At 39.4% G+C, this 8,454-nt stretch overlaps 1 long non-coding RNA gene across 1 annotated transcript; it reads right to left on the reverse strand.

The window, feature by feature from the left end:
• Positions 1–6,864: 6,864 nt before the first annotated feature.
• LOC138870115 (uncharacterized) lies at positions 6,865–7,361 on the reverse strand. The gene is made up of 2 exons (XR_011400347.1): positions 7,290–7,361; positions 6,865–7,116 (listed from the first exon to the last, which is right to left on the reverse strand). It is a non-coding gene; the product is annotated as an uncharacterized lncRNA (long non-coding RNA).
• Positions 7,362–8,454: the final 1,093 nt, after the last annotated feature.

The raw sequence follows: 8,454 nt of genomic DNA on the forward strand, positions 1-8,454 counted from the left end.
TGTCATCCAATGCTGGTATAAGATTCCCCAAGTAGGGTGAAAGTTTTCTTCCGCTGCAACCTTTCATTCCTGCTGGCTTGGCTCAAAAATTTGGACCAGTAGGGTTTCAGTATGTTTGTGGTGGTGGGTAAGGGTTTCGTGGATCTGGTGCACACCATTGCGGGTAAGAAGGGGTTGAGCATATGACTGTGCATGATGGACATGATATTAGGGTGGCCTGACTGAGTATTGAGGCTCTGGTAGTGGGAAGTAGTATTGGGATGGACTATATGTAGTTGGGGTATAGGTTTGAAGCTGGGGTCGAGGTTGGGTGTAGTGGGTAGGAGAACCCCCTGGTCCGTGCCACAATCCTGAAATGATCATAGCGACATCCTCTTTCTTCTTTTTCCCAAGCACGCCTCTGGTGCCATTCTGGATTACCTGCATAGTTGCTTTGATGGAGGAGTAGCTCATGATCTTGCTTGATTTGAGCCCTGCCTCTACCATTCCTCCAATTTTTATTGCTTAATTGAAAGACTTACCTATGGCCGAGATCAGATGACCAAAGTAAGTAGGCTCCAAGGCCTGAAGAAAGTATTCCACCATTTCGTTCTCCTCCATTAGAGGGTTAACCTTTGCTGCCTGTTCTCTCCAGAGGAAACAATATTCCCTAAAACTTTCACTAGGCTTCTTCTCAATTTTAGTTAAAGACAAACAGTTTGGAACAATCTCGATGTTGTATTGGAAATGACGAGCGAATGCTTGGGCCAAATCATCCCAGGTTTACCATCTGCTATGATCACGAGTGTACCACTCCAATGTCGTGTCATTCAGACTCTGGCTAAAGTATGCCATTAACAGCTCATCTTTCCCACCGGCTCCTCTTATTTTACTGCAGAATCCCCTTAAGTGGGCTGCGGGGTATCCGTGCTCGTCATACAAATCAAATTTGGGCATTTTGAACCCAACATGTAGCTGCACGTCAGGGTACAAACACAGATCTTTATAGGATACACTTACTTGACCTCCCAACCCTTGCATGTTTCTGAGTGATTGTTCTAGGCTTATCACCTTCCTAAACATCTCCTCCTGTTCTGGGTTTTTACGTGTTTTCTCAGTTGTAACAGGGAGGTCGAAACAAGGAGTGTAGGAGTAATGATCCAGGGCCTTGAAAGTAGGCTTTGGGGGGATAGTACTGATTATCTTGGGTCTGGAATAATGGCTTACTGGAAGATCGATGGAGTGTAGCTGGTGGAGGTGCTACGAAAATAGGGTAGCTGGTGGAGGGGGGTATGAGGCTGCTTTGGCTGGTGGAGCTTGTATGGTTTGGGAAGTGGTGCCATGATAATGGTAGTATGGTGTGAAGCTTGGTGCATGTTGTTGAGATGAGTCAACAATGGGAGGTTCTTGGGATTGAGCTAGTGGCGGGATGAAAGCAGGGTTGGCGGGGTATGATGGTGGTGGATGCCCTTTCATCCATGTCTGGTACATCTCGGCCATCTAGTGTTTCAACTTATGTAACTCCTCTTTCAAACCAATCTCAGACTCCTCCACATCTCTCGATGGATCAATAATACTTGCGTCTAGTTCTTGGTCAGCCATGATCAACTTGTTTTTAGACATGGTGTTGTACGGATGGGTTGCCAGAATGCCAAACAAACTAACCACCTTCTTGTTCTCAATGACAACAACAACTTGTTAGTTTTTAAGATTTAACAGGTAGGCAACTGCACATTTGGGATGCAATGCACCTAAAAAGTTAAAGCTTCTATCGTGTATTTGAACGGTTGCATGCTTCATCCCGACTTTTAACTAACTCTTATCATTTTGTGCTTTCTCTTCTCTTTTTTTTCATTTCACTCCAATCCCTCTTTGATCACTATTGGCCTTTACCAATTTTTTTTGTTAGTTCCCTTTTATTTTGCACTCGTTTTTCTCTCTTGTTTTGCCATTAGTTCTTTCCCCTCAATTTCCTTTTATTTTCTCCCCTCTTTTCCCTTTTCATTTTATGGTTATGATCGAATCCTATGGGGATTGCCTATGTATCATGACGCCGCATGAATCAAATCATTACGTAGTTCAGGGGATAAGTGCAAAATAAAAGAAAGATACATTTTTAGGATTTTCAAAATTTCATAAAATAAAATAAAAACAAAAACATCCTGATTACAACGATTTCTCCTACAGAATTAAACATAAAAACTAACAGACTCAAAAGGTGGACTAATAGACTCCAAAAGAAAAATGAAAATACAGACTCGAAAGTGGACTAATGAACTCCAAAAGAAACTGAAAATACAGACTCTGACAATAAAATCAGAAATACATGAGTGTCTCAACTGCTGCTCCAGGGGCCCACGGGATATCAGTCAGTCTAGCCGCAGGCCTATGCACCATATCTTTTTGAAGGAGAAATAGGTCATCCATGATCAGCAAACAAAAATCATAACTGAAGCGAAGAACAAAGATCTTGTCATGTCTTCGCATTCGTTGCACTTCATCACAATGTAGTCCGCAATCCTCCTAACCCTTTCCCTGATAATACCCTTTTCTTGTAGCAACCGTCCGATCTACTGAGATCTAGCCCCCAAAACTTATTCTACTGTATGATTTTGCTCTTGAAGCTACTACATGTCTTTTTCTAGCTACGACATTAGGGTATAGCAGTGTTCCCTTTCTGCTTTGAAATCTCTTGCCTGCTTGGTCATTTCGTTCTCAAAGACGGTGATCTTTTTCTTCGACCCCATGATTCCATTGTCATATTTTCCTTTTAAGTGTTGAACAAAGCGTGCCCGTTCCTCCGCATTCTTAGCCAATTTTGTTCGAGCCATTGCCAGTTTGCCCTCGGTCTTTTTAAGATCAAACCCATATTCACCCACTTGCCGCCTAGGGTTATCTATAAGCTTTTCATCTTTTGCACTTCTGGCGGGGTTATCGGCTGCGATTTCATTTCCTGAATTTGGGCTCGGAGGGCGTCATTTTCTTTGGCTAACCTTTTCTTTTCACCCTCATCCGTGGCAGCTTGCAAACCATTATTATTTTCCTTGGTCAACCAAGCCCACTATTCTTGCGATGCTTCAACAAATTCCTGGATGTGGGGCCTTTTGGTTGGTCTTTCAGGTTCGGCCCTTGCAGTGTTCTTCTTTCTGTACCAAGCAAGATAGGCAGGTGAGACCTCGCCTTTAGACAAGTCACGCACTCGATGTTTGCAATCAAATACTGGCACTCGTTCCAAATATGACAAACTATTTCTTCATGAAATTGGCCGTCAGAGCTGATTTTGACCTCATAAACACTAAAATCTTCATCCGGGTGCACCACCTGGTATCTCCCCAACTGTCTCAACACCCGGTATAGAGCATAAGGCTGAATGTGTCGAAGGCCCATTAGGAGGAAGTAAGGACCGGTGGCAGGCATATACACAACTTCTTCAACAAAAAGCCAACCCAGTGTCCACTCTGTTTGTCCCGCCGTTATGGAGCGAAGGTGTGATACCCAATCTCCAAACACTTCTGGCAATTTGAACCTTGAGACCCTTGTGTCGAACTCTTCAATTCAGCTCTTTCCTGTAGATCCGTAATTCATATATCGAGGGCGGTGACACAGATGATCAATCATCCACATTTGTAGTAGCAAATTGCACCCCTCGAAAAAGTCTACCCCAGCTTTACAAGCCATGAGAGCTCGTTATATCACAAACACTATCATAGGGGCGAGGGTTCTCTTGGCGTTAGTAATCAAAACATTTATGACTCCAGCTACCGGCAGATCAATATTCCCATCCTTCCGGGGAAACACCACGAGACCTAAGAAAGCTACCATGAAAGCGAAGCGCCTATGCTCATCCCATTTCGATTGGTTACCTTTGCTACAAATCCCACTTTCCGGGTTGTCAAATCCTCCTACATGCTCGTACCTCTAGTATATGAAGCATAGAGTGGAAAAACCAACCGCCAAATCTGCATACTGGACCCCCTGCTTATTTTTAGCAAATCTAGAAACTTGTGAGAGGTAACAACCCTTGGAGAGACCAGGTACTTATGCCTTAGATCTTCATTACTTCCCACATAACCCAATATCTCTTCCAAGGTGGGTGTGAGTTCAAAATTTGAGAAATGTAAGATGTTGTGAGCTGGGTCCCAAAATGTTACCACTGCCCTTATTATGTCTCTTCTAGGCCTGATCTTCAGCAATCCGGTGAGCCCTCCCAAATAAAGGTTGACCACATCTCGTCCTTCTTTACCCAAATCTTCCCACCACATGAGTAGATCCAACAGGATATTGGACATGACCTTCATTGGTAAATTTTGACTCGTGCTCATTCTGCACATTTAGATTAAGGCAATTGGTTTAAAGACAAAGTGAATCTTATTTGAAAACTGACAAAAGGCTTATTTTTGCAAAATAAAATAAATCAGAGCTACTTTTGTGAATACGGCCTTTCATTACTTCGTAATGGAAGTTCTTAGGGTTGTGTTCTCTAATGGCCAAAATTGACAAAGAAACCGTCGGTGGCTATTTTTGAAAAGCAGCCTTCCGACGTCCCGCTGGGACATTCGGCTATTTAGACAAAACGGTATCACCCACTTATTTACGACAAGAATGACGACACTTCATATATTATTTTTCAAAATGTTTCAAAAAATGGGGCTGACCCGATGAGGGTTGCCTACGTATCCCACGTTCGATGAGAATCAAACCCGCGTAATTTGGCCAGTTTTGACACGAAAAGAAAAATCTAAACCATTTTGGACTCTTTTCTTTCTTAAGAAACCCCTTTTATTTTTATTTTCAAGAAATCTTTTCTTCTCTTTTTTTTTTCAAAAATTCTGCAGAGTTTCGGGATATTTTGGGTACCATTTTGTGAAACGAGTGAAATCCCCTCTCATACCTCAAACTTGGTTTTTCTTTTGGTTTTCCTTACTTAATCTAGAAGTCGGTCAACATGCAATCCGAAACAAATTAAATGCACAGGTAGCACATAAAATGCATCAGGTTGGTCTTTTTATTTTCGGGTACCACCTGTCCTAGACGGACCCAACCCCTTGTTGAGTCCCCAAAATCAAATGCACATGATGCAAACAAGCGTTCCTACTAGGGATCCGACATGAGGCTAAGTTATTCTAGGTTTAAAACCTGGGTGTATTGTTATAGACCTGGCTTACCCGAGCGGACAACTCGAGCCGAGGGAGGGCAGCGTACCGGTAACCAAAAGATCATCTGGCTTTGCAACTTGTCCGAACTTCATTCTAAATTGGGATATGACACTAACAGAAAGAAGTCACGCCAGCATGCACTTCTCAGAAGATTAGAAGAGAGGGGTTTCATCGCAGTTTATATATAGATCAAATAATATCAAAGTGGTAAAAAGTAATATTTAGCACATTAGGCCCAAACATGTAAATAAAATCAAATAATAAATAAAGCCAAATATAACAATTATTCTAGCTCGAATTCTTGAACCCTGAACCAGAGGTTCTGGGCTATTGTCACCAACAGAGTCGCCAGAACAGTCACACCTCATTTTTACTACCCCGGGCAGGGTATAAGGGAGTTTTTCCAATTAAAGTGACAATCGAAACAAGATTATTTATTTAAATTCAGAGTCACTACTTGGGATAATTTATTGGTGTCCCAAGTCACCGGTTTAAAATCTCGAATCGAGGAAGGTTTGACTCTATTTTTTTTAGTCCGCGAAATACAGAAATCCGAGTAAGGATTTATGTTAAACCGGGAGAAGATTTTAGGCATTCCCGAGTTCTGTGGTATTAGCACGGTCGCTCAACTATAATATTGGCCAATTAATCTGATTTTAAAACATTTTTGAGACCTATGTGCATTTTTATTCCTTTTAAATCGCTTTTAATAATCCAATTGTTATACAACTAATTATTTAGCTACATATTCTGAATCATATCACGGGAACCGTACCTATGATCCACAATATATTTACTTTATTAACAAGATTAAATTATGGTCGGTTTATATAAATGTACCTCCGGATTTTAGAAATTAAGCATCACAACTATGTCACGGGAACCGTACCCGTAGCCATGATAATTGTTAAACTAACACGCCTAAAGCAAACTACGAAATTAATTTTTTAGTATCTAAGTTATAAAATTAATGCGAGGTCCATGAGCGATTTTAATTAAGACGGCACACCTCACTCAATTTTTAAAGAACTACACTTAATTTAAATGGCCTTATGATATCCTTATCTATAATTGATATAAATTTAATGTGCAGCTATAGTAGTAAAGAGTTTGAAGCACATGGCTGGGCCCTTAATTATTCGAAGACCAGTTTTGGTTTGAGCTTAAGCCAAGGAAATTATTTAAAGAGGGAAAAATTGGGCTCAAGAGAATGAGCCCAGAAAAATGACCGGGCAGATGTTTCTCCATTTCAAAATGAATCGCCAGGCCCAATAGCACTCAAGGCAGGTTGTTTTCTTATGAAGTCCCGACAATTCACATTTCAAAGATTTAATAAAGCCCAATAGCATACAGATAAGTGATATGCTATCCCAAATATCAAAATACTTAGATAGCCATGTTATACATCCTTTAAACAAATTGTTCTACTATTACTGCACCATATATATCTGAAGATTTAAAACTATTACCCATTTATTGCTAAATTTACACATGTAATTATCCGAACAGTATTGAAACTCTAAACACTCAGATTGAATATTTACAATGGTATCAAAGAATCCTAAACAAATCTAGATGTTCAAAATAAGTAGTTAATCCACGGAAATCATGATACGAATTTAAACATGGATTGAATCATCAATACTAACCTAAACAATTTTGAACAAAATCAAACAGGAGATGTTCATCATCTAACCTAAATCCATACTACATAAGTTTAAACAACATGTACCCAACAAAACAGCTTTTCTAGCCAAGTAGCAAGCTACATTTCAAATCCAAACTTGAAAGAGAGGTATAATTTTAGGAACATGACTGAGCAAAGGAAACACATAAAATAAAGCTAAAAACTGTAAAAGGCTAGACAAATTTAAAAGAAACAGTGAGAATCAATTGGAAAGGCTACATCTATCATTAGATCTTCGGAATTCAAATACATATTCCAAACTTACACTTCATATATCAGGGTCCCAAAAGATACCTGAAAATAAAGCAAAATGGGGTGAGGACCTCAGCAAGAGTAGAAATATGAGTAAAGCAAATAAATTAACAACAAACTTCAGATTGCTGAACTTTCTTTAAATCCAGAGAATCACAATTCTCATGAAAGTTCTTTTAATTCTTAAAAAAAAACAGAAAAGAAGAAAACCCAACCAGCAATGCAGAAACTCTTTTTTTTTATGTAATTTTTAAGGTATGAAAGTCTGATGGATTTTTCAGGACTTAGGTGCAGAGAATAATGCTTAATTCTGTCCTTGAGAGTGAAGGAAGGGCACTACATATAGGCCTCTAAGGCCATGTGCTCAAAAACAGAATTAAGGAATTATTCTCAGCCTGCAAAAGACATCTTTTAACTAACTGGGACAACTGGTTGTCCCTTATTGGCTCAGCATATTTGTGCTAACCAAATAGGGACAGCTACCCCTTATTCTGGAAGCTTCCAAATGCAGAAATTACTTTAAAAAGTCCCTATTTTATTTTCCAACTTAACCCCCTAAGTTTCAACTGTTCAATTAACCCCCTAAGGGTTTCTAACAATTAGCAAATTATGGCAAACAAGAACAAAGCAGGCAGCATTGGAAATTAATATCAAATAACATCAAAAATGCAATTAAACCTTCAGACTAATCCTAAATTCATTTAACATGAACCAAATTAGCAATGAAATAGAAATAGAAATAACTCCAACCCAATACTCACACGAGCCCAGAACTAACAATGATGAACCATTATCTAAGAACTACCCCAATTGAACATACCAACATGCTAGGCTAAGGAATCATACTGATTCAAAGTTAAACTAATTAGACTAGAGAACGTACTGATCAAACCCAGAATCATGCAACAAAATGAAATCTAGACTAGCAAAATAAAAATGCTGATTTCACAATTAAACTAATTAGACGCATACTAAACCAAATTAACAGGACCTAACAAAACTACTAACTAAGTATGCATAATCAAGAAAGAACAAAGAAACGAAAAACCTAACAACCCAGGATTATGGCTAACTAAACTTCTTCATTTTTTGGTCAAAGAAAGAGAAAACAAAAAGTAAAAGAAAACAGAGTGATGCAAAAGAGAATAAGGTAAAGAAGAAAAGAAGGATGAGGAAATAGAAAGAGGAAAGAAGGATGGATATACCTACCGCATGAACGAACAGTGACTCTGGGGGACCCAGCATTCTCCGATTTAAATCAAAAATAGGTGTCAAACAACTGTTCCCATTTAGAACAAACGAGTAACATCCATTTTTGGCTCAAATCATCTTGGAAGCTCATATTTAGGGTTTGCATGTCACAAGATTTGAAATTGGTGA

The sequence above is a fragment of the Nicotiana sylvestris genome, chromosome 6 (assembly GCF_000393655.2).
Source record: "Nicotiana sylvestris chromosome 6, ASM39365v2, whole genome shotgun sequence".
In the NCBI taxonomy this organism is placed as follows: domain Eukaryota; kingdom Viridiplantae; phylum Streptophyta; class Magnoliopsida; order Solanales; family Solanaceae; genus Nicotiana; species Nicotiana sylvestris.